Here is a 23,007-nt window from a genome sequence, read left to right on the forward strand (position 1 = left end):
GACAGGCTTCCCATGAATAGGGAGACCAAGTGGGCAAAAGCAAGGCATTACTATACAACAAACTGCCTGTTATTCTCTTTCCCTGCTTTTATTTTCCCAAGAATAAACTGCCACAATCCCCTCCTTGTTAGTCTAGTGTCGCTTCCACCTATTCAGTCATTGATGTGATGTTTGTTTGTCTCTCTTGTGTTTCTGAATGTTTGCATTAATTTAAAAGTGGCCTCATGCTCTCTGTAGCTATCAGAGAGTTGCTTCCCTAAATATTACAGTGGGGACTCCTAATTGGTCCACCATTGTGCCCATCTGGGCTTCCCCAATGCTCCTTTTGTATGCAAAGTTAATGTAATTAGCAATGTGTTAAGCTTGTAAAGGACTCTGGTGTTGCAACAAACACATGGCTAATTATGAAATGATAGCCAAGCTTTAGGCTCATTCTGGGGACAGAGTCTGTGGCTGCAGAGTCTTTCACCCTAAGTTCAGTGGCTCTTTATCCCCCTCTTTGCCAATTCCCAGGCAGCAATAAGTAATTCCTCATTAACCTTGACATAAAAAGGGAAACCCATTTCTACTCAGTCAGCTGGGTGCTGTTTTGCTTCTGTCTATCAACAGGGAGGGTCATATTGTCTCTACTAATTATGCTTCAAAACCCCACATCCTACCAATAAGAACAAATTTAAAGAATGATTGAAAGGACAAATTTGAAGCAGGATTACAGGAGCATACAAAGCTGCTCTTATCCTTAATTGGACTACTTGCCCATCTAGACTAGTTTTATCAGTTGTCCCTAGCAGAGGCCCTCCAAGTTCACCAACCAGAGGTGTTAGCATCACACCCCAGGACCACGGTTGTATCTCTGCAAGGTGCTGGAGGGGTGGCCACCCTTGGGTTTGGTGTAGAGGCTGGAGCAGGCACAGAACACTGTGACTCAGTTGCTTGCGGGGGGCAAACCACTCCCAGCATAAAACAACTTGCTTGTGGGATTTGCGCTGGCATTCTTGTAAACCCAAGGTTCTGGAACTAACATAAAGTCTCAGGACCAGGTCACTTGAGAGACTCCCTTATCCTTTATACACCAAGTAGATCACTGTGGTCTGTGCGAGTGTCTCTCCTGCAAGTTCCGAAGATGTCAGGAGCTTGGTCTGCAATTACTTGGAGCATGGAGGGCTTTTAGTGTGGCTGCCCATGTTATGTGGAATAGCATTCCTGTTGATGCTATTCAGGCTGCCCTGCAAACAAATCAGAATAACCTGCTACTCAAGACATGCATTCATACAATTGCTGATCGCTTTCACTTCCAGTTTTGCCCAGCGATTTAACTTCTTGAGGATTGTGTGTGTGTGTGTGTGTGTGTGTAGGGTGCTGAACCCCCAGCATCTTTCTGCCCTCTAACCCCTTCTTTCTTTCTTTCTTTCTTTCTTTCTTTCTTTCTTTCTTTCTTTCTGCCTGTCTCCCACACACAAACCCACAGCTGTGGTTTATCTAGGACAGAAAACTAAGGACAATTCATAGTTAATCGAGACTGTTGAAGCATATATATAAAACATCTGAAGGTGTTGAAGGCAAGGTGTAGACTTAAGTCTCGCTTTCCACACAGAGAGCGTTCAGATAAATGCAGTAGAACAGAGCCTTGAGTCTGATGGGGCCTTGCTTAACCTAATACTTTATCTAGCTTGGATTTTTGAAAAGCATATGTAAAGGAGCTTGCACTGAATGACTCATCAAAAATAATTATAAAATAAAATAACAATAATTTAGACCCAGCTCTAGTCAAGTCACTATTTAATGTTACTTTCTCTATTTGCTGTGATAAGCATTAAAATTTGCTTGCTGGTTGATTAATCATTGTTTAGCAATGTGCAGTGGAGTCCAGTAAACGGTTTGAAATTGCCACAGTATAATAAATGGTTATTTGATAATGAATGAAATTGTTTGAAAATACTGTTAAAATGTCAGCTTTTAACACACAGATCATTCGTCAAAAAGTGAATGCAAACATGGAAACCACCCAGTGACACCATAAATATACTGCAACAAATGCAGGGCAAATAGCAGGGAAACTGGAATAAATTGATATATGAAGTTAATTTCAATCTGTAAAAGTAATTGCATTGGTTTAACTTATTTAACTCTTCTTACAGTAATATTTATGGTGGAGGGTGAAAGTAAAGAAATAAATGATGATAAATAGATAAAAGACATAGGAAATGGGAATTGTTTTCCAATTTAATTACACTGTCACATAAAATTATCACTCAGATACACAATGCCGACAGCAGGAATACATTAAAACTCTATTATGCTCTGTAGAATGGCATAGTATCCGTTATTGTTTATGCTATAAATATTTTTGTTCTTTCAAATTATCTTCCATCTTTCCAGATTGCTAAATGCTAACAGGCCTGAGCTGGTTTGCTCAAAGGGAACATCCATGGGGCTTATTTCCAAGCAGGGGCACTTTGAGTCCCAATCCCATGTGGAAAAGGGATCCCCATACTGCCAAAAGTTATTAGGAATTGCTTTCATCCTTTTGCTAATGTTTTTATCCTAAAATAGATGAAACGTGAATTCTTTTAAACTTTCCTCCTTATGTATGCCTAGCAGCATGCTGGCCATTACACGATATACGGTAGGTTCTGTGTGTGTTGCATCATGTAGTCTTCCACCGAACACCATGAAGGGTGCTGTTTGAGGTCAGAGTCAGCAGAGTGTGAGGCTCCAATCCAGAGGACATATTTTCCATGCCGAAGGCATTCCTTTCCTGGCACATTTATTCCCCAGCATTTCTAGCCTGGGTTGGGAAAAGCCTTTGTCAGAAATCCTGGAAAGCCACTGCCAGTCAGTGTAGAGGAGAGGTAGTCAACATGGGGCCCTCCAGATGTTGCTGGTCAGCCCCAAGCCAGCATTGCCAGTGGTCATGGATGATGGGAGTTGCAGTCCTGGAACACCTGCAGGGCACTTCACTGACTATCCTTGGTGTTCAGCAAACCAATATGTAAGCTTTGTTACGTGCCCTTTTTACCTACCTGTCTAGCTGTAAATATAATAAAAATGTAAGAATGTTGTCACACTGAATTTGTTTAGTCACAGACAGGTACTGCTGTGAACTACAGCAGGATGACAAATGGGGCTGTCAGAGCTTCTGGGCCATCACAGCACCATCAAAGGGTGAGGCAGAAGGAACTGCAGAGGGAGACAGGCAGGGGAGTTTGTCGGAAAGTGGCCAAGTAGGTAGGTGGCAGTGAGCAGGTGGGCGGGGTTTGACAAGGTCTAACAGGGTGGGGTAGTTTTGGCAAGCTGTATGGGGTCTTGGTGGCCTTGGCAAGGTGGAAAGGGATGGGGTGAGTGGTTTTTGACAAGGAGTAAATGGTGGGGGTGGGTGGCTTTGGAGAGGGAGGTTGTGGGGGTAGGTGGGGTTAGCAAGCAAAGGGAGCAGGAGTGCAGCCCCTAATACATTTAATAAAGATGCAGGTGTGCTGTCACACTGCAGTTTGCTTGGCCACAGGCAGGTGGCGCTGCAAACTACAGCATGATTAGAGGTGCTGGATGGCTGACAAGCCATGGAGGGACAGTCAGGACAGGTGGGGGCAGCACCTCTCAGCTCCACTGGCTCCCTGGTTCCCCTGCCTCTGGGATCACGATCCCCAGGCTGGCTGACATTGCTACAAGGCACAATCCCATCTTCCCAGCCACTTTGGTGACCCACTGCTTCTGCCACTGCCCTACAGCCAATTAGGATGAAGAGTTGATCTGAAAGGAGGAGCACAGGAAGGAGGCCAGAAGAAGTGGCCAGCTGGCCTGTAATCCAGGGCTGCAGCTGCCTCTGATCCTCATCTGAGCATGAGATGAAAAAGGTTCTAAGCATTTGGTGATCCTCCTTCCACTTCTCCTTTGCACATCAACCATTGTGGTTGGGGGTAGGTGAAGCTGGGGAGAAGAGGCAAGAGCACAGCCCTTAGGAAGAAATACTTCAGCTAACAGGTGGGGTTAAGGCAGCTATTGGTCCTACTTTGGAATTTAAGAGAGTGACTGAGCTGTGGCTTTAACAACATTAGACAAATTATTAGAGGATAACACTATCCATGGCTACCAGCCACGATGTTCCTCCACTGCCGGAAGAAGTATGCCTCTGAATGCCATTGGCCGGGAATCACAAATGGGAAGAGTGTTAGTGCATTGATGTCCTACTTGCAGGTTTCCCACAATGGGCTTTTGGTTGGCCTCTTTGAGATCAGGACATTGGACTAGATGGGCCTTCTGTCTAATCCAACAAGGCTTTGCTCCTGTTCTTAACCTCTGTGCTACCTGAGGATTTAGCAGACCTTAGCTTGAGAAAGCAGACCTAGCCTCGTCATGTGTGCAATACTTACATCCAGCCGAGACTACTGTCAGAGGCAGATTTAGGGGAGCGCAACCAGTTCACCCCCACTGGGCGGCAAACCAAGAGGGCGCTGCAAGGGCGTGTTGCAACAGTGATGAACAAATGGCAGGTGGCATTCCCCTGTGCTGGAGCAATGGCAGCAAGTGCTCAGAGATTGAACCCAGAACCTTCTGTATGCAAAGCATACACTTGACCACTGAGCTATTGTCTATACCAAGTTTCAACCTGCCTGACGTGTGCTTTAATTATGTTTATTACTGTCTGTCACCAGATGGCACTTGTCCACCCTTGGACTTGAGCTGCTGGCATCCAGCTCCCTTCCAGCTCCACATTCATTGATGGAAAAACGGTGCAAAGCATGCAATTTGAACGTGACCCCAAATAAATGGGGACCTCTGAAAGAAGCTCCAAACCCACAAGATGCTTGAAAAACAAGACAAACAATCAAGAATGAATTGATGAAGGGAAAACCTTCTACAATATTCCTAGAATGGTCCATAAGGCATCCATAAATTAAATGAATGGACTTGCTCAAGAACTTTATTCTAGGTCTTAAAAATGATATGTGTATATGCTGTAAGGATGGTTTCTTTTCTCGCCTATTGCTGTAAGACAGGCTATAACTAAAATGAAATACCATTAGAATTTGGAAGTGATCACAGACTGTAATCCAAAATGATCTATTATTTACAGTTCTTATTAAAAATATTGAACATGGAAGACTTTCAACTTCCTGCAGCTTGGCATTCTGTTTGAGTCCGACTTCAATTTCAAAGCTAGTAAAGTCATATATCCAAATTAATGATTGATTTACGACCTTTATACTCCATATGTTTCCCCTCAAATATGCAATATTTAAAAACACTAGCTGAGGTTTTTTCCTTTTTTTCTTTAATCAGGATATTTCTATAGCCAGTTTTGTGCATTTGTTATGATCCTAAACTCATTTTCATTATCTCTTGCTTTACATGTTAACATAAAACCCATAATGACAAAGAGAACATCTTTTTATGTGATCATTTCTGCTGTTGTAACAATTTGCAAGATTGATGGGTACACCAAATTAGTTATCAAGTGGAGGAGTTCTGTGGAATACCATGTTGTGAGCACTCCTGCTTCAATCAAAGGAGGTTCAATCACCCTTCTGAGGAGATCTGGGCTATCCTTCTGGCAACCACAAAGTAGATGTGTGTGGCTATTCTCCATTTCTATGTCAGCTGAATCCCCTTGCAGGTTGCCAGGCCATTTACATCCGGAACAGAGCAAAATCAGGTGAGACTTTTCCACAGAATCATAGAATCCAGCTCTAGAATTTGAGTTGAAAGGGATCCTAAGGGTGATCTAGTCCAATCCCCTGTGATGCCAGAATCACAGCTAAAGAATCCTTGACAGATGACCACCAAACTCTGTTAAAAAAATCTCCAATTGAAGGAGAGTCTGCCACCTTCTAAGGGAGCTCTTTCCACTGCCAAGTTGTTCCTTAATGTTTAGTTGAAAACTCCTTTCTGGTCATTTGAATCCATTGGTGCAAGTCCTTCCCTCTGGAGCAGCAGAAAACAAGCTTGCTCCATCTTCTAAGTGACAGTCCTTCAGCTATTTGAAGATGGCTATCATATCACCACTTAGTCTTCTCTTCTCCAGGCTAAACATACCCAGTTCCCTGAACTGTTCCTCATAAGGCTTGCTTTTCAGACCCACATTCCAGCTTGTCAATATCCTTCCTAAACAGTGGTGTTCCTTTCTTGCCAGTCCCAACAACTATGGAGACCCCAACAGCCCCCCTGCACAAGACTACCACATCAGCCAAGAAGGTACCCTCCTCAGGGAACCTGCAAATTTGGAGACATCTCCAGCCTCCCACCCCAAATCCTGCCCTCTAAAGTAATATCCAGGATCCCAGGATCAGAAGAGGAGATGACTCCAGGTCAGGCCATTTCCTGCTTGGCTTTGTGAGCCTGTTATCCCCGAACCTTCCCTGGGAGGAGGATGCCCAAATGAAAGCATGCTCTGGATCAGGGCTCTGCTGATGCTCCAAATGGTGTTGGCCAGCTATAGAGCTGCTCCTTCAATGCCTAGAAGTTCCCGATTCAACAGCTCATCCTTCTCAGCTGTGTGACTTCCTTAGCTAGACAGCTTTCTTGCTTTCTCAGCAACCTTGATCACTGACCTGCTAGTCAGTTCCCCAGGCTCACTAATAGGACGGGATCCTGAGCTAAACAACAGCGATAATTGAAATAGGACTCTCATAGATATTGGGGTGCAGCTCTTCCTGGGGGTTGTGGTGGGGGAAAGCGGGCCCCCCTGGGAGTGCCACATCTTGGGATCTTGCTGGAAATTTGCTGGAGCTCAGGTGGCTAAGTGACAGTGGCTCCCTAGACCCAGCAACATGATGCGCATCCTCTTTCACTGGATAGGTCAGCAGAGAATTAGGTAGCTACCTTTGTTTCCTTCTTGCTTACCATTCTTGTCCTTTTAAAATGGTTTGGAGGTCTCAACAAGGTCATTTCCCATTTATTTGTAGTCCAGTTATGGAGCAGTCCTGCTGGAAAAATGTCAATGAATCCATCTTAACAAGGTGCCTCACCCAACTGGGTTCACATCTTGTACCAAACCAAGGATTCCCTGGGTGGTCTTGACTATTCTTTGATTCCGGGTCTCTCTTTCCTCCATCTTTAAAATGGGCACAACTATGGTCCACTTTAGAGGGCCATTCTGTGCCTGTAGGAGACAAAGCCTGCCAGCTACCATGAACATGGAAAATACTACTGTGATTAAGAATGATGAGGAATTAGCAATTAGTGTATGTAAATCTGCTGAACTAAAAGAATCTCAGTTCTTGCTCTGAATAGGGGAAGAGTTAATTTCTTAGAATGCATATCCCAGCCTTTTTTTCTGATCAGAGAAAGTCACGTAGTCTACAGCTGAAAATCTGGACATCTACAATATTTGTTGTGCGGTTTATAATTATTCTTAATGCCCTTGCAAACACATGTAATAAAATGCTAACAAACCATCATCCATTACCTAATTATATTTATCTAGACAGACAATGCTGAGGGTGGGGAAAGCCTACAGTAAAAAATATTGTTTTTCATTTGGCAAATAAAGCCTACATTTACAACTTAATTATCCCCTTGTAGTGCTGTAGAGAGTGATTTCAGTTAATCATTCTTGGGTTCTAAGATTCCCCCCCCCCCCACTCAGAAAACATGAGGTTTAAAATGTATGTTGACTCCCAATTAAGTCTACTTCCCCTCTGGTAGGGGAGTTGTTAATGGGATTTAAATGTTTTTTGCCGGTTTCAGTGGGATCCACGGCAGGAGATTTTCCCTCCCCCTGTCTTTGATGAAATACCTTTCCTGGTAAAAGACGAATAGGGAAGATTGTTAACTATTTTGCAAAACATGCTTTTGCAAAATATCCTAATTAACGCATATACTTCCAGGCTCCTGTTCCTGATCATCAAGAAAGTAGGGCGAGTCCCAAAGACTCTCATTAGTGAGTGTACATCCGATGGAGACAATGCTGTCAGTCTGATGGTGACCCCTTCAGCAAGCTTTTGGTTCAGCTGGGCCAGTTCATATAGTTTGTGAGCTTTCCATGTGCTCCCTGAGATATGTGGAAATATGACAGCACATAAAAGGACCAACACAGGTGTGCAAAGTATAGCATTTTGGCAGCAAGGCCCACATGGAAGGCTTGATATCTCCACACAGGCCTTGCCTTGCCTTGCCTTGCCACAAGTCATCCATCAGTCCCATGTTCTGGGGAGGTGATAACATGGCTGCTATAAGATGCCCTTGAATAGTATTTGGAAATGTCACCTGGTCCAGATTACCATGGCTGGTTATTGGGAGTCCATAACTACTTCTTTATAGTAGTTGCAGTGGCTGCCAATTTGTTTTCGAACCCAGTTCAATGTTGGGTTGGGGCCAATGAATGTTGGAAGATTCAGGACAGAAAAAAGACAAAAGTTCTCCATGAACTTTTAGTTGAACTATGGAACTAGTTCATAGTTGAACTATGGAACTCATTCCCACAGGAGGCAGTGATGGACTGCTTTAAAAGACAATTGGACATATTCATGGATATCAAGTCTATCAGTTGTTCCTTGCCATGATGGCTATGCTCTACCTGCATAGCTGGAGGCAGTAAATGCTTCTCAATACCAGCTGCTGGAAACTGCAGGAGGGAAGAGCACTCTTGCATTTGGGTGGCCACGATGAAAACAGGATGCTGGACTAGATGGGCCATTGACTTGATCCAGTCGGCTCTTTTTCTGTTCTTATGCTGGTTATGGACTTCCATTCTCTATACAGTTTAGGACCAGGTTATCTGAAGCACCGTCTCCTCAGACATGGGCTTGCCTGTATATTAAAATCTGCAGAAGATGCCATTATCTTTGTTTTGCCCATAATATTTTAGTCTGAAGTTTGTAGTGTGTCCTCTGCTAATATGTACCATGTTTCTTTTGTATCAAAGTTTGAATTGGTTTTAGAACGTGCACACTCATCTGTGACTACCTGGTGATGGGTACAGTGTGGCATAGTGGTTAGAGTGTTAGACTAGGACCTGGGAGACCAGGGTTAAATGGCCTTGGCTCAGTCACTACCTCTCAGCCTATCCTACCTTACAGGGCTGTTGTGAGGATAAAATGGGGAGGCTGAGCTCCTTGAAGAAAAAGGTGGAAAATCAACAAATACCTGAAGAGATGGAGTAAAACAAACTTCATGTTCTCAGACAAAATACCCATGATTAAAATGATAATCCTTCTGAAGCTAACATACCAAACCCTTGCAATCTGGTTTCCTTCAACCCAACTCCATAAGTGGCAGAAAAAACTACATTCATTTATCTTCTCACACAAAAAGCCACGAGTTTCTGCATGAAATGTCAGGGCTGGTTCTCCATCTTGCAAAGACATTTCAGGGGAACAGGAGTTCTGCTTGAAGAAGCATTTAGTCAGGTCCCAATAATTGATGCATCTTCCTATCAAGTCAGGCCCACAAGCTTAGTCCCCGGGGTGTTTAATAGGTAAGATATATTGTCACTCTGGTGTTCATTTCTCCAGTAATTGTGGAAAACTTAATGAGACCACTGATTGCAGGTGGAGTTATAGTAGCTCAGCTGCATGATGCAAGTTTGACTGCATTAGTATGCATAGCCTCTCAGCCTTCATTTAGGAAGGGAAATGTAGACAACCCACAAAATATTTTCTCTTTTTTCTTCCAAAGAAATGGTTACTGGCACCAATTTGTGCAGTACCTTACTAGAGCAGGAAAGGAAATCTTGTTAGGCTCTCTGTTATTTGCATGCATGGCAGCAGAGCTCAGATTACATCTACAGCAGCCCTCGGGTGGTGGACCAGGAATTCTTGGATGCAAAGAGAGGGAGCCACTCCCAGCTCCTGCACAATGTGCCCTGAACACCAAAGAACAGACTCTGCCACGGGATTCCAATGAATGGATCAGCCTTCTCAGAGGATCAGGAAAGTCCCAAGACACTTTCCTCAAAGTAACCCCTGTGGCTTGAAACCCCACTGTCTAGAACAGTGGTTCCCAGCCTTTTTTTGGCCATGCCCCACCTAAGCAACTCGAAAATCCTGATGCCCACCCTGTGAATGTAATTCTTATTAACAGTATTCAAAAAGTGAACTCCTATTCATGTGGAGGAAGCCTAAAAGGCCATCAACTTGGTCTAAACAAGCTTCCAAAGACATGCAATCCATGAAAGAGAAAAATAAAAGAATGAAAGGACAGTTGAAGTACTGAGGAAGAAATAATAATAATAATAATAATAATAAAATAATAATAATAATAATAATAATATATTTTATTTATATCCCGCCCTCCCCAGCCGAAGCCGGGCTCAGGGCGGCTAACAACAATAAAACAGTACAAAAGTACAGCACAAACAACACTCTAAAATCATTCATTATAAAATTAATTAATTCAAGCCACTGGCAACCATTGGGCCAGAGCTCCACGAAGATTGCCGAGGGAGGGAGTCAGGCTGTGCCCTGGCCAAAGGCCTGGTGGAACAGCTCTGTCTTGCAGGCCCTGCATAAAGATGTCAAGTCCGGCAGGGCCCTAGTCTCTTGTGACAGAGTGTTCCACCAGATTGGAGCCACGGCCGAAAAAGCCCTGGTTCTAGTTGAGGCCAGCCTAACTTCTCTGTGGCCTGGGACCTTCAAGATGTTTTTATTTGAAGACTGTAAGTTTCTCTGTGGGGCATATCAGGAGAGGCGGTCCTGTAGGTACGAGGGTCCTAGGCCGTATAGAGCTTTAAAGGTTAAAACCAGCACCTTAAACCTGATCCTGTACTCCACCGGGAGCCAGTGCAGCTGGTATAGCACCGGGTGAATATGATCTCGCAGCGAAGACCCCGTAAGGAGTCTCGCTGCAGCATTCTGCACCCGCTGGAGTTTCTGGGTCAGTCTCAAGGGCAGCCCCACATAGAGTGAGTTACAATAATCCAGTCTGGAGGTGACCGTCGCGTGGATCACAGTGGCTAGGTCAGGGCGAGAGAGGTAAGGAGCCAACTGCTTAGCTTGGCGGAGATGGAAAAATGCCGCCTTTGTTGTAGCTGCAATCTGCGCCTCCATGGAAAGGGAGGTGTCAAAGATTACACCCAAACTCTTAACAGACGGTGCTGGCACTAATTGCGCCCCTGCAAGAGATGGGAGTTGCCCCCCCAATCCCATATCGCCCCGTCCCAGCCACAGGACCTCTGTCTTCGAAGGATTTAGCTTCAACCGGCTCCCACGTAACCATCCAGCCACAGCTTCCACACACCTGGTCAGTGTGTCTGGGGCCGAGTCAGGATGGCCATCCATCAACAGATAGAGTTGGGTGTCATCAGCATACTGATGGCAACCCAGCCCAAAACTCTGGACAAGCTGGGCGAGGGGGCGCATAAAGATGTTGAAAAGCATCGGGGAGAGTATCGCACCCTGAGGCACTCCACACACCAAGGAGTGGCGCGATGACAATTCCCCCCCAAGCGCTACCCTCTGTCCCCGACCAGAGAGAAACGAGCGCAGCCATTGAAGGACTGTGCCCTGGATCCCCACGTCGGCAAGGCGGTGGTCCAGAAGTTCGTGATCGACCATGTCGAAAGCTGCTGACAGAACTAGAAGAATCAGCAGCCCCGACCCGCCTCGATCCAGCTATCTGCGGAGATCATCTGAAGATCATCACTAAGAAATTGTTAAAATTATTGTTGTTGTTGTTGTTTTTTGTTGTTGTTAAGTGATATGAAAAAATAGCAAATAAAGTTTCAAAGCATATAATAGAGAACCGAAAAATGGTGACCGCTCCAGCTGTGTAGCTATGGAGTGGTCGCATTCAGGGGGAAATTCCACAAATGTTGACTGAGCACTCCTGGAGTGCTACTCCCTTGAATGTGCCCAGAGTATTTTCTGTTTAGATAACCTTTCCATTGTCACCAGCTGGCCACCATGTACATTCTGATTTTATTTTTAAAATGTGTATGTCACAATATATATTTCCTTTCTCTTTCTATGAGGCCTCTAGAACCATAAGAAATGCAAAAAATCCACTGTTAATAACTCATTCTCAAATTGCCCCTCTTAAAAATCTAATTACCCCCTGTGGGGTGTGTGGCCCACATTGGGAAACATGGGTCTAGAAGAAGCCAATGACTGAAGAAAAAGGCACTAATCCTACTTTAATCACCTCAAGGCAATTTACACATAAGATATTTAAAACCAGTTTAAAAACACAAAAACAACAAAAAGTGCTAACAAGTGGACACTCGTGGCAAAGACACGTGTATCCAGTGCTTTTCCTCCGGCAGGTACTCAAGGGTACACAGTCCCAGCATGTCTTTTTGTTGTTGTTAAAAAGTGTGGCACTTGTATGGTGAGTACCAGCACCTAGTTTTCTATAAAAAAAGCACTGCATGTGTCCATCTGGGAAAGCCTTTTAGAACAAAATTGCCTACACCTGTTTCTGGAAAGTGCAGCTAGTGAGCGCCTGTCCTACCTTGACAGGGATGCTATTCCACAGAACAAGGGCAGCCACACTAAAAGCCCTGCTCTCACTTAACTGTGATAGCTGAGATATTTGGAACTCCTGGGGAAAATTCTCCCCCAGACCACAGAGATCTACTAGGTGTATAAAGGATCAGGAGATCTCTCAAATAACCTGGTCCTGAGCCATATAAGACCTTGCATGTTAATACCTTGAACTTGGCCCTGTAGCAGATTGGCAGCCAGTGCAAATTCCACAAGCAAGGTGTAATATGCTGGGGGTAATTTGCCCCTACAAACAACCTAGTGGCCAAGTTCTGCACCATCTGCAGGCTCTGGACAACCCCCTCTGCCCAAGATAGCCCCATGTAGACTGCATTGTAGTAATCCAACTGTGAGGTTACCAATGCATGGACAGCTGTGGTCAAGCTACTCAAATGCAGTACTCAGGGGGTGAGCGTAGCCAGATGCAACATTCAGGGTGTGTGTCTTTCATCTTGGCTACCCAGCCCATACTAAAAAGCTTTGCTAGTTGCTCCCACACACTGTTGACATAGCTATTTTTTCTGCCTAAACTGCAGAAAACCAGCACTTCCAGGGTCCTGATCTCACTGTAGTTCCAACCTGTTCTGGAGCCCTCACCTATCTCTTTTCACCTTTCTTGGGTCCTCATTTCCTCTTGGTGGTGGACATCACAATGGATCAGGGCACCCCACTCTCACGATGCCTTCCACAGCTACTGCTTTTGGAAGCACACAGGGGGCTCATGGATTTACTAAAATGGAGCTGGGAGAATGAGGGGCTGAGGCTTGTGTCTGCCCTCTCCACTAAACTTCAAGCACTGTTTCAATAGTTCAGGAATATTCAGCACCTAGCCATGTGAAACTCTCCTCTAGGTTTGCTCAATGCTGTGTGTGTGTGTGTGTCAGCTGCAATTCCATGGGAATGAAGACACTCCACAGAATGTAATACTGGTCACAGGAGAATATTGGAGGCTGAGTACATGTTACATGCAAATGCATGTGAAATATACTTGGAGTCCTGTAGTGATTTCATGCTCTTTATTGCAGCTTGTAAAACAGTGATTGAATTGCCCCACAAACCTCAGGCTTTTATATACAATATTTACACAATGAGTCCTGTCTGATTGGCTGATTCTGCTTCCCTCCTGGAGCCTGATTGGTCTTTTCCTGCAGGCCAATCAGTAGTTGCATTCTACGACCCTACCAGCCTAACAGGCTGATTAACTTCTTCCTGGAGCCTGATTGGTGTTCTCCTGCAAGCCAATCCAGTGTTGCATTCTAGGATCCTACTTGCCTATTGTTCTAGGATCCAAGGTTAGTACATAACAGCATGTGACACTGCCCAAACACATGAGTGCTTTATTAAAGAGAAGAGGTGCAGGGCCACCAGCGCAGGTGAGAGACCAGCAAACATCCTTGAACATTTCCATCCCGGCTAGACATTAGGACAACTTATAACTAAGAGCTTGAACCTGAGCTTACTTATTTGCTCCTCCCACCCCAAACACTTTCCTTGTGTGTCTTGTTGTCAGTCTGGGAGCAGGGACTTGCGTGTGTGCGATTTCTGAGCTGCTCTGGGAGTCTTTTTTTTTTTAACCCATATTTGTTAGCAATGCAAAACTGAGTTTGGAAGGTTGTGCTTGTAGACAAACTGGGGGAGTCTGTCCTCAAGAGGTTCACAGAAAACGTGATGGGGTAGCCAGGAGCGGTTTGGTGGAGAGAACATCCCATCACAAGCAATGCAATGAATATTCTATCAAAACTGCCTGCCCTATCTTTGGGATTGAGATTAACTCTACCTACTGAACGTTGCAAAATTTATTTCAATGGCCTCTGACCGCCATACATCAGCAGCCAACCCCTATCTATATAAAACAATAAGCAGAATCTTAAGGCTCTCTTAGAGGCTGTCGGCAAGATGTATATTTGCTGACATCTAACCTGACTAAAGCCAAACACCATTACCCCTGTGACTGATTGGAGAGCAGCCATCAGTTAACAGTTTTATTTCCCTCCTGCAGCTGAGTTCCTTGACCAAGGTATCTAAGCTGAAATAGCTTTCCAGGGCTGTTACCAGCTCAATGGTTCTCTTGTAAAGTCGGGGGGGGGGGGCTGGGGAAGGAGAGAGGGTGGGGGACACCTCTTCATTTAACCTCTCTGTCTCGGTTATTACTGATGGGCTATCAATAATTTCAACTTGGTTGAGCAGTTGGCTGAAGGTTAAATAAATCCTCCTGGTTGTTTGCATGATTGTATCCGAGCGGAAGAGTTCCAATTGGACGGCGATTTCTTAATGGCCGATTCCCCAGGAAAGGACTTGTAGAGTCAAATATAGGTTAACAGGGGGTGGGGGGTTGGGACGGGAGAAAACTGTGTGCTTAAACAGAGGGAGGAAGCTGGGCAGTCTGAAGCTGAAGCATGAAGTGGATGGCTGCCTTTAAAGGATAAATAAATAAAAGCTTTCTTATGTATTAATGCAACATTTTTATATGTAACTGTAATATTTTTGTTTCAGTTGTCTGTTGTTGCTTCAGTTTTCTGTTGCTTAGATATATTTATATTTAAATTGCTTAGAGATATTTATAATATATTAAGCAATGCAGAAATTCGTTTGGTGTCTTGGGAGACAATGGAAGAGTGTGCCTTTGGGGTAAGTCAAACCATTGCGATTACACCCACAACTCTAAATCTGTTGGAAACACCATTCTCATCCTCATCATCCTCACTACCATCTGTTTACTTGTATGCCTCTTTCCCACTAAATTGTGCCCAAAGTGGTTCACAACATGTCAAGTTACCAAGTATAACTCTCTCCCCCCCCCCCAAACAATTTGAAATAATATGAACCATAAATAAATACAGGAAAAAACCATACAAGTTTGTATAAAACAATACAAATAAACCAAGCTATTATAACCACTTAAAACTAATCTGGAGAGAAGATAATGCCTAACATGGAAATTAAAAAGCAATGTAATAACCACCCACAAGCTCCAGATAGTGCATCTGTTTCCAACCATCAAACATCCAGGGACCGCACCCCGTCTCTCTCCTGGTAAGCTGCAGACACCTGCACTCCGGCTTTCACCCAGAGGGGTCTGATGGCCACTGTTATCATGGTTCCTACTCTGCACAGAGGCCAATAACTTTAATTGCACATCCCCAGAAGACAGGAAATGATGGACTTCTGGTCTGACCCAGCAAACTCACCTCCCACATTCTTTTCCCCTTGCAAGGCCAGGCAAGAGGCTGATGCTTGCATTGCCAGGTTCTTATTGTTAAACTTGGCCCCGTGATCCTTTTGCTGTCCAAAGAGATTATTGCTCTTTCCATTTCAGGCCTGTCAATTTGGTCACATGCCAGAGTCATTACAATACTTGTCAATGCTGGAGAAATATTTCCCCAGCAAAAAGGGCAAGTGATGGTTGGCTTCCCATTAATAGCTGTTAATTGTGCACACAGCAAATTATTGCTGTGCCAAGTTCTGAATTGCTTACCAATGCACACGTTATTAGCTAGGGGCAGGATCAAAGACCTACCGTGTCTTGCAGTGATCTGTGACTGTTTTGCAACCTGCATCCTAAAGGAAGTGAGAAAATTAGGAGATATTTAAGAATGGTCTCTTGGATTAAGTATGAGTTCATATTAGAGGAGCCAGTGTGGTGCAGCTGTTACAGCAGGGACCGGGTAGCTGTGGCCTTCCAGACATTGCTGGACTCCTTGGTAATGGCTGGGGCTATTGAGGTTTGCAGCGTAACATGGGGGGGGGCACAGTTTGCCCATCGATGAGTGATGAGACCCAAGTTGAAATCCTGCTCAGCCATGGAGCTCATTGGATTTCTTTCTCAGTCATGGCCTTGTATTTAGATTGTCAGTTTATTGGGATGTGACCCTGCTGTGAGCACTGCTCTAGAGCAGCCTTCTTCAACCTGGTGCCCTCCAAATGTTCAGGGTTACAATTCCCGTCAGCCCCAGCCAGCGCATGCCTTATATCAGAAATGAAAATAGTAAAATAGTAACCTGGTCAACTGCTTATTTTTCTTTTGCTGTGCTGTTGTTATGCTGCCCATTTTATCATGACACAAATCTTACTTAGCATCTGGCTCCCTGAGTGAAGCAATTGTTATTATTTGTGTTCATGAATGTAATATGAGGTGAGCCCTGCTGGATCGGACCAAAGGTCCATCTAATACAGCATCCTCTTTCCAAAAGTGGCCAACAAGAGACTCCTGGGAAGTCCAGCAGGAGCCCTTTGCTATTTTGAACCACCCTCCACTGTTCCACTGGTATTCAGAGAGACACTGTCTCTGACCATCTAGCTATCATAACTAGTAGAATCATAGAATCATAGAGTTGGAAGAGACCACAAGGGCCATCAAGTCCAACCCCCTGCCAAGCAGGAAACACCATCAGAGCACTCCTGACATATGGTTGTCAAGCCTCTGCTTAAAGACCTCCAAAGAAGGAGACTCCACCACACTCCTTGGCAGCAAATTCCACTGTCAAACAGCTCTTACTGTCAGGAAGTTCTTCCTAATGTTTAGGTGGAATCTTCTTTCTTGCAGTTTGGATCCATTGCTCCATGTCCGCTTCTCTGGAGCAGCAGAAAACAACCTTTCTCCCTTCTCTATGTGACATCCTTTTATATATTTGAACATGGCTATCATATCACCCCTTAACCTCCTCTTCTCCAGACTAAACATGCCCAGCTCCCTTAGCCGTTCCTCATAAGGCATCGTTTCCAGGCCTTTGACCATTTTGGTTGCCCTCCTCTGGACACGTTCCAGTTTGTCAGTGTCCTTCTTGAACTGTGGTGCCCAGAACTGGACACAGTACTCCAGGTGAGGTCTGACCAGAGCAGAATACAGTGGCACTATTACTTCCCTTGATCTAGATGCTATACTCCTATTGATGTAGCCAGTGACAAACCTTTTTCAGGAAGCTAGTGGACATCCTCATCTTGTGGCAATAACTTCTATAAATGATACATGGTGTTGAGAAGTCTACCCTCCTCACCACTGTTTGGTCTGTTTTGAATCTATGTCCTATCAGTTTCATTGGGTGGCAAGTATGAAAAAATGGTACGATAGATTACTTGGATTACTTAAGCCTGGGCAGAGGATTATTTTTTTGGTCTATGCATCCTCAGCAGCATGAGCCACCAATGTGGCACCCATGGGAGCACATGTACCCACAGAAGCTTTCTCAACTGCCTGCAGGATCCCACCCCTCTGCCTCCTTTCCACTGAAGGACACCTTCTTCAGCCAATAGAAGGCTTTATTCAAGTCTAATTGCAGCAAGGGGGTGATTTCAAGGCAGTTACAGCTAGGGAGGAGAGAGTTTCAGTGCCTGTGTGGTCACAGTTTCCCCACTTTGCAAATGTGCTCATTGAACCCAAAAGGCTGGCGACTCCTGCTCTTCAGTCTTACATCCATGCAGAGACAAGTCTGTTGAAATTGGTGGGTTGAATTTTGAAGCATTGGGGGATAAGAATGCAAAAGCAGGATCCAGTGTACAGAGCCACATTTTCTTTAAAAAATTCAATCACTTTCTCCAGTAATTGATCTAGTTGGAATTTCAAGGGGAGTTATTTATTCTAGGCCTTTATAATATTGTATTATATATGATAGGTAGTGAACAACCCTGACTTTGCCTAATAACAAAGCACAATCATTATGTAAACAGGGAACCAATCTCATCCAAAATCTGTCACATAAATGTCATACTATCCAAAAAGAAATGTGTATGATTATACACACACTGTAATTGAAAACGTATAATACATTAGTGAAGCTGCCCATTTATCTAACTCTAATCAGTTCCAATAAAATCTCATTTAGAAAAGTTGAGCGTAGTTCAGGCTGGTTGGTGATGAGAGTATCAGTCATGTGAAGAGGCAACCGAACAGTCCTGGAAAGTACTTTAGAAGTATTAAAAAAAACTATATGAAAAATGATTACTGGTCATTAAGCAGCAGCTGAAAAAAAGAGTGTTTCAAGCTCTTTCATACTAGTGCAATGCCAGAAGAGGAGCCCAGATAACCCCACTTTTATGAGGCCTCTATTCCTTTGGCAAACATTACCTCACAAAACAATTTTGTCAACACATAATAAGCATATGCACATACCCACCAACTGCTACGAAAAAAGTTGGGAGCATCACAAAAAACCTTAAGCCATCATGGTTTCTTACCCCGTCACGCAATTTCCTGAATTACTGGTGCTGAAGCAAGGGGGGCACCTTCTCAAAGTCCAGAAAGTGAGGCACCGCAAGCACTGGCAGAGGAAGAGGAGTGCGGGGTGTGTGTGGAGTGCACTGCTCCCAGCAGCACAATCCCAGACCCCCTGCCCGCGCTGCGCGCCATGCCCCCAGAACGCACTTCATGCCTCTGCTGGCAGTGCGCCACGGCCCCAGGATGCACGCCAACCCTGCCCCCGCCTGCTCTCCGCCACCCCCCCCTTGGTGCTGGAGCATGTAGCTCTGCCACTGACCGCAAGGTTTGGGGAAGAGGGCATGAGACTCTGACCTAGAGCCTTCCTGCCTCTTTCCCAAAGCCTAGTTAGCACTTGCCCAGCTTTGGGAAGGAGAATGGGGGGCTCTAGGATGCTACCGTAGCCTCAAACCTCCTTCCCAAAGCCTGTGCCAGACAGGGAGTGGGGTAGAATCAACCTAGAATAGCAGGCACCCTTCGGTCTTCATTCTCAGTTGCTAAAGCTGGTTCTAGTTCCTATCTCCCCTGTAAGCTTGCATTCTTCTTTTAATTAGCCTAATTGGCAGGGCAGATACAGAGCATGAAAACACTTATTTTCCATATGGTTGTATTGCAGGCAGATGCCGTGCATGCTTACTCAAGAGCAAGTCTCTGTAAGTTTGGTGGCATTTGCCATCCATATTGAGCATATGCCACATAGCAGCTACAATACAGTTTTCTGTTGATCAGGCTGTGGTAAACAGGAAGAATTATTCAGAGGTTTGCTCAATGTTGAGTCTTCTTGAAATCTGAAATTACAAGGAATTATAAAGAAGTTATGAGTAATTGCTTAGGTGTTATGCTGCTCTGTACTTGGGTTCATAAACCTCGTGTTGCCTGAAAGGTTTTTGTGTCTCCGTTCTCATTGCATAATGCATCAAAGCTCAGTCCTGCAATCTGTTTTTATTGCAGGACTGAGCTTAGACACACTGATTAAACAAGGGTGCCCTGATCATGTGCAGAATGGTGCTTCCTTATCACTGAATAACCACAGGCAGTCCCCTCTTCACAGCCCTGGGAACACCGAATGATAGAATTGTAGAGTTGAAAGGGATCCAAAAGGTCACTTAGTCCAACCCACTGCAACACAGGAGTCCATATTCCAAAGCAGAGGAACTGCAGCACCTGCCTCTTTCATGAAGCAAGCCCTGACCTCAAGAAACCTTAAAGCCCAGCCTCTGGTTGGCCATAGTAGAAAGGATGCTGGACCGTAATTTGTGAATTACCTTCTAAATCACTATCTTGAGATGGTTTGCACATAAGACAATCAAAAACAGTGAAAAACACAACAAATGCATTTAAAATATGATCAGAGCCCTAACAAGTGGGCATTCGTGGTAAATTAATGCCTCAGGGGAAGCCTGTCAGAACGGAATTTCTTCCATTATTTCCAGGAAGTGCAGATAGTAGGTTTGTGTTGTACCTCAGCAGGAATGCTATTCCACAGAATAGGAGCAACCGTACTAAAAGCCCTTCTCCAAGTTATTGCAGAATAGGTTTCTGAGATCTTTGGCACCTGCTGGAGAAACTCTCCCACAAACTGCAAGATACGTAAGAGAGAAGGCAGTCTCTCAAGTAGCTTGGTCCTGAGCTATAGAGGGCCATATATGTTGGCACCAACACCTTGAACTAGGCCCAGGAGCAAAAGAGCAGTAAGTGCAAATCCCACAAGCAAAGTATTACATGCTAGCCATAGTTTGACCCCCACAAGCAACCTACCCACCGTGTTCTGACACCTTGTTTATTTGTTTGTTTTATATTATCTATATTGTTTATTCCATTTCTGTCTCACTTTTGTTTCCAAGGAACTCAAGATAGCACACATGGTTCTTCCCCTCCTCATTTAGTCCCCACAATGACCCTGTGAGGCAGGTGTATCTGAGAGGCAGTGACAGCCCCCCTCCCGTCACCAGGTGAGTTCCCAGGTCCAGAAGTCTAACCACTATGCCACACTGGCTAACAATGACACCCTGCTTACTGGCAGAGAATATTGCCTTCAGAACCAAATTGTGCTTCTGTTTGCATATATAGGGGGCATGAACATGGAGAGAGAGAAAGAAAGAGAAACATTGTACATTTAGGGTTTCCACTTGTGGCAGGTTGTGCTGGATCAAAGACTTTTCCATCAGCAGCAAGACATACAGCCCACACTCTCTGACTTTTTCTGCCCCCAGTCCAGGACAAAGAGCACCCCCTTACCATGCCACTGCTGCCCCTCCCACCGCCAGCCGCCTGCTGCCTTACCTTCGCTGGCTTTCTCTCTGCCTCTTCCTCTGTGGCTGCCGAAAGGTCTCATTGGCGAGTGCTGAGAGGCCTCTGACACCTGCAAGGCCATTGCCACTCCTGCCACTGCCTCCTGGTGCCATGGTGAGGCCTGGCAGGCCACTGCCGCTTCTAACACTACCCACTGTGGTGAGGCCTAGCAAGCTGCCAACACGACAGCTGTACTTCCAGAAGCCGTTTGCGTACTTCTGGAAGCTCACTTCCAGTGTCAGCTTTTGGAAGTATGTCAGGATTAGTGGCCTAGCAGCCTAGCAGTCCTTGTGGTGGCAGTGCCCTGGCAGTCCTTGCTGTATCCTGGGAGGCCTTGCAGTGGTGGCACCAGCAGCCTTGTGCCGGCGGCAGCAGAGGCAGCAGATGCCGGCAGAAGCAGGACACCCCACATTTCTAACAGAAGCCAGTGTGTCCCGCTCAAATTGGGACAGTTGGGTAGTCTGAATATATGGATACAAACACACATTTATATGCAATAGGAAACAAGCCAGCGGGCTCTATTGGTTGGGCTATGGCCTGCAGTTGTCCATCTGGCTACACCGAGGAAGAAGAGCCATTTCTGTGGTGGCCCCCACACTTTGGAATGGCCCCAGAAAAAAGGTGTGCACTGACTGGATCAATTTTGGCAGGTGCTAAACACTTCCTTGTTTGCCATGGCTTTTGCCAGCTGTTGATGCTTGTCACAGGAGAATCCTAAGTATTTCTTAAATGACTTCTTGATTGGACTTAACATAGAATACAAATATACAGTTAAAATTATGATGCTGCTGTACACTGTGTAAGAGGTGGTACATAAATATTGTTTCATGCATCCCAATCTCCAAGCAGCGGGAGACTCCAAGGGTGCCTGCACTTACTCAGGACTTCATTTCCTTGGAATGAAGGTCAATGGAGACTGTGATGTGTTTAGGATATATGGTTTTATGTACCCATATGTACAGCCCGAGTAAAGGACTCACAGCATGGTAAACCCCACTTTGGTCATGACCATCACTGGGTGACCTGGGGCTACTCATCGCCTCAGAGCTCACATCCACACTATACATTTAAACCCACCCCACTTCAGCAGTCACCCCCAAAGAATACCAAGATTCCCAGAGTGGTTTAACCATCAATCCCTTTCCACAGGGGGCTCTGGAAATTGTAGCTCTGAGAGGGGAATAGGGGGCTCTCCTAACCACTCTCAGTGCCCTTAACTAACAACACCTCCCCAAATTCTTTGGGGGAAGCCGTGGCTGTTTGAAGTGGTACCATAGCACTATAGCATGTATGGCGTTGAACGTGGCTGCTGCCTCGCCAAGAACCGTTGTAGTGCATTTCCAGATTACTTCTTGGTGCATTGTCTTCCCCCTGAACTGTTGTTTTACAACCACTTTGAAATCCCAAACTGTGAAAAGTTCAACAAAGGGATTAAAAACCTCCTCCAAGTTTAGTGGCAGCTGAGACCTACACAGACTCCATTAAAATGAGGCTGATGGCTGGTTTCCAAAGGCTGGCTGGGCTGTTGCCAGCTTTTTTAATGAATATCTGTAATTTAGTTCTTATTTTCCTACCTCTTTATTAAACACCTCCCAGCCCCATCTCGCCTAATATTTGAACCAGCAAGTTTAATGACCATCCCTTCATTAAACATTACAAGCTTTTTAAGACCTTGGCAGAGACACCTTTCTTTCAATAACTTAGTGCTGCTGCAAAGTCAACAGTGACGGCTAAACTAATCCCTTGTGTTCGCTAATTATTATAGCTCGTTCTTGGGCAAGATGGACGGAATTGCACGGAAAGTGGAGGGTTTACCCCCACCCCTTCCATGCCACAGATTCCACATGCCAGCGAAATCTCTCGTGCCTTGACACTAGATGTCAACAAAGGGTAATCGTGGTCTCAATTTTTTAGGCCAGCCCAGGTAGCTATGAGCAAGCCCTGTTAGCATTTTTATAGCAAAGGTGAAGTATAGCTAGATGCAAACAGGAGACATATATTACAATAAAAAGGGTAAAGTTGTCTAGTGTTTTTAAAGTCAGTCATAAAAAGATGAATAATGGTGCAGTTTAAAGCTAAAAGACAGCTGCCACGCTCAATGGCCATGAT

The sequence above is a fragment of the Podarcis tiliguerta genome (assembly GCF_965153285.1).
Source record: "Podarcis tiliguerta genome assembly, chromosome: 14".
NCBI classification, from domain to species: Eukaryota; Metazoa; Chordata; class Lepidosauria; order Squamata; family Lacertidae; genus Podarcis; species Podarcis tiliguerta.